Source organism: Geospiza fortis, unplaced genomic scaffold (genome assembly GCF_000277835.1).
Source record: "Geospiza fortis unplaced genomic scaffold, GeoFor_1.0 scaffold471, whole genome shotgun sequence".
NCBI lineage: Eukaryota > Metazoa > Chordata > Aves > Passeriformes > Thraupidae > Geospiza > Geospiza fortis.
In genome coordinates, this window is record NW_005054443.1 from 1,226,725 (window position 1) to 1,231,002 (window position 4,278).

A 4,278-nucleotide genomic window follows, 5' to 3' on the forward strand; every position below is an offset into this window, starting at 1 on the left:
ACTCCTATGCATATGTAGACTTGACAGAAGGTAGATACTGCTTTAAATGAGATCAACTTTATGCAGCACATGGATTTTCAGGCTCCCTGACCAGTAATATAGATTACAGAATTATTTTAGAGCTCTGAACATTGCCTTTGGTAGGAAAAAAAATAAACCTTGGCATATTTTGAGAGAAAATAAATGTTCAGTTTTAAAACAGACTACCCACTGTTGAAAGCTCACTTGTAAAGCCTGGATAAGAATTTTTGGTGCATGTATGTCACTGCAGATACATGGCATTTCTGTGTGTGCTTTGGAGGCACACAAAGAAGAGTTTATTTTATTTTACTGGCTATCTCTGAGCTAGCAGGTCTGGAAAGCCCTTTCAACATGTAATACTGTAACACCTTTGAAAGAGCAGGTAGAGCTTTTTTTTTTTTTTTTTCTGAGAATCTGCACACAGAGTAGAATCCAGCAGACCACTATGCCCAGTTTCTAATAAGTTTTTTAAACCCTCCATTTAGCTAGCTGAAGTTAGTTTACATGAACCTTTATTGGCTCAACCATTTATTGATTTCAGAGAAGCAAATGGTTTTGAACTAGGCAATTTCTGACATCACCCCATCTATAGTAAAATCATACAGCAGACCAGACCTTGGTACAGGTTTACAGGCAGAAGTTCAGGGTTTTTTTATGTTAAAAATTTTACATTTATTCCCACTATTGCTTTCTCTGTTAGTGAGTTTATAATTGAGAATGGCTTATTTTCCTCTTCATGACTCCTTATCTTCTCCCAAAGGAGAGATTGGTTATTCTCTGATGGGATGGTTTGTCAGCTTAGAGGCACAGGGTCCCATTTTCCTAATGCTGTGTTTCTCAGATCACTTTCTAGTGTCATGAGAGTGTCTATGTAGGATGATTGTGCTGAGCAGTAACCCTTGAGGATAAGCTAACTCATTCACAATCTTAACAACTATAGTTTGTCATGGGTTTTCAATTATTTCAGTTTTCATTTGCATTGGTGTGTCGTCCTGGTTATGCACTTGGTCCATTGCTCTTGGATGCAGGCATATTCATGAGGACAGGAGGGAATACAGTTGGCTGAGGAGTGCTGTGTGTTGGTTTGGGCAGAGGCTTCTTCTTTGTTGTAGACAGAAAGGGAAGATAAATTACCTAATAATAGGTTAATCTTTCCCTGCAATATCCAAGGCTCCTGATAGGAAATGTGGTCTAGGCACCCAAGCTTTCAGATCAGATATCAGCATTTTAATTTTTATTTCAAAGTATAGCTACATTGCACTTAGAGCTAATCAACATAACCCCATTTCCAGTATGAAACCAAAAATAACAGAGACAGCAGAATTCAGAATACTTTTTAAATGAGATAAAGAAGAATACTAAGAAAATGGGGGAGTCAGTAAACTTACCTTCTGGGTGCATGTATTCTGCAGCAGAATTCGTGGTACTATGGCAGATCAGAAGCCATAGGGCTTTGCTGCAAAGAAAAAACTGATTTTACCCTAAAGCAGGGCCATTGCATCGGTTCTGGTATGCACTTATGTTCCCTTCTGGTGCTAGCACTGACACTCATAAGAATTTTACTAGTTTTAGCACTTGTACACTTGGCAGCAAATTTTTGCTGGAAAGTATATATTGATCTGAGATTTCTGAAGTATATAAAATCAACAGAAATAAAGCAGAGCCCAGCTTAATTTGAGATTTTTTCCTATGTTACTTTTGTCACTTAAAGGATTTGCAGTATCCTACTGTTTGCTGAGGTATTCTTTGAAAATGCTTCCTAACAGATGTCAAGAGTCTGTAAAACACAAAATAGTTTGAATAAAGATTTATTCAAATTAGGAAAAATATAGTGCATTCTTTATCCCTTTTACTTTAATTGGTTGCTTTCATCTTAAATTATATTCCTTGTTTAAGCTTTTAAAATTTTCAAGATCTGAAGTAATTTAGCCAGCTAAAATTGAACCATTCAAAAAGGACTACATTCAGACAATGGCATAGTTATATTGAACTGGGTTCATGATGGTTAAATGGATAATTGCAGTTGAAAGAACCATAGGCTGTAATAGACTGTGTTGCATCTTGTGCATTTGTCAATTCATTTCCTCTTGGGAATCCAAAAATATCTGTAAAATGCAGCACAGGCCAAAGAATCTTAATGGGATATGTATCATTCCGTTTTACTTATAAATATTTTAGTCAGCATAGAGTTCATCCTTTAAAATACAGTTTGGCCATCCAAACTGTGATGTCAGTATAACAGGCAAGGAAATTGCCTTGCTTGATTAAACTGTGTAACAGCCAATATGTATTTTGATTATTATTATCATCAATTCTAGTAGCAAAAGCTGAGCAGATTTCTCAAGTGAGCTGGTGGATTATAAACAGCGGCCTGTCTTGGCAGTGGCTCGTGTTTCAAAACAGCTCACTGATGAGAGACATTAAAGACCTGATAATTGCTCAGATTTTACCAGTCCTTGTTGATACCATGGGTCCATTTCAAGAGCTGTGAGAACCTTGTACAGTAAGAGAAGCATGACTAGAAAACAGACAAAGCAGTGCAGTTGCAGCTAGGAGGACTTCAGCAGAGGCAGATGTAGGTATTTCTCAAAGTTAATGACCCATTTCTAAAGAAATTCATCCTGTAGTATGGTCAAATGGGAGAGGCAGAGCTTCCAGGAGTTGCTTGTAAGTCACTAGGATCTTTGATGGCTCTTAATTTACAGTAATTGTTTCTTGGCTGATTTGGCTTAGCTGGTTTTTTGTTGTCTGTTTTCTTCCACTAAGATGTTCTGTGTTACAAGCTTGCCTTTACTTCCAACACCTATATATGCCGTGTATGTTATTTTAATCTGCAAAAGACTTCACAAAAACTCATGGCTGTGCAAAGCCTTTATTAGTATTCATCTTTATCCTCAGTGTCTCACTGTGGAAAGAAACATGGCTTGACATCTGTTCTATTAAAGATCTAATGTATGCTGGTCAGTTCTCTGGATAGGTGACTGTACAGCTTGATTACACCTAATGATACTTGCTGAACTTCCTTTATTGGTTGGGGGTGGAAGGTGCTTAGGAATTGAAGGAGTTCAGAAGTTCCTTTAAAACTCTTCCTGTAGCAGACATGAAGATACCCATTTTGATGAAGTTAGAGTAATTGCAATACAACAAAGGATGTAAATGGCAAAGATGGAAAAAGAAATACTGAGAGTGTGTTTTAGCAATAGACTTTCAAGAGAAATGAAGAAAAACAAGCAGTGAGAAAGGATCCTGTATTGAGAGGCAAATGGTCTAGACAAAAAGAAATGTCATTCTATTTATCCACGTTTCTGACATCTTCCTAATTCATGAGAATGGTAGAAAGCTTTATTAATCATCTGTAATCACAAATCTTGCCTTTTCCCCAGTATTGGATATTTTGCAGTGCTTGGCTGGGGTTCTGGATTTGAGGAAGAAAACACTTTACACTGTTTTGTCCTCTTATCACTAGAGATATGTTTGATGTAATAAAGTGTAGGAGCTATTCCATATATTCATTGGTCCTGGTTTGAATGGTAAACCCTGATTTTTGCCAACTTCCATTTGGATATATATTTTTTGCCAAGCCTGACTACACTGCACACTGCACAACTTGGTGTTTAAATTTATGTCCTATTATCATTAGCAGTACTTTGGCAAGGAAACTACCTTTCTTTTTTATTTTTATAAAAAATAAACTAATATATCTGTTAAAGTTGATGTTCAGCTTGTATGTCTGAAACTTAGCTTGTGGTGTATTTTATGATGTTTGAAGTAATATTTATGCAAGTAATTCAAGTACTAGAAAAAAATTGTAAATGACTGCCTAAATTTCTAAGCCTTCCCTCTGGAAATGTTGCAGATGTTATTTAATATACTCTATAAAAATCTCGTGTATTTCTGATTTTTTTTTACTTCAGGAGAGAGAGAGAGTTTATATCTCTTGTTAACATTGAAGCAAAATGTTGGAATTTGGAGTTGTGAGTTTTTTAATGGGTTTTGTGTTCCCATTGGATTATCTAATTTAATCTTTTGCAGTTAAATTTGTACAGAAAAAAAGCAGTTTCCAGATGCACCAGTTTCCCTCATACACTTAGATGTATTGGAGACTTTCTATAGAAGGATATTTCAGAACAGAGTCTAGTTCTAGTACAGGATGACCTGTATTTGAGGGCAGGGCAAACATTGTATGTCTGTAAAGGCCAATGTAATATTCTTATGATTAAGAGAAGAAAAAACTAAATTTCTTGGAAATTGCATATA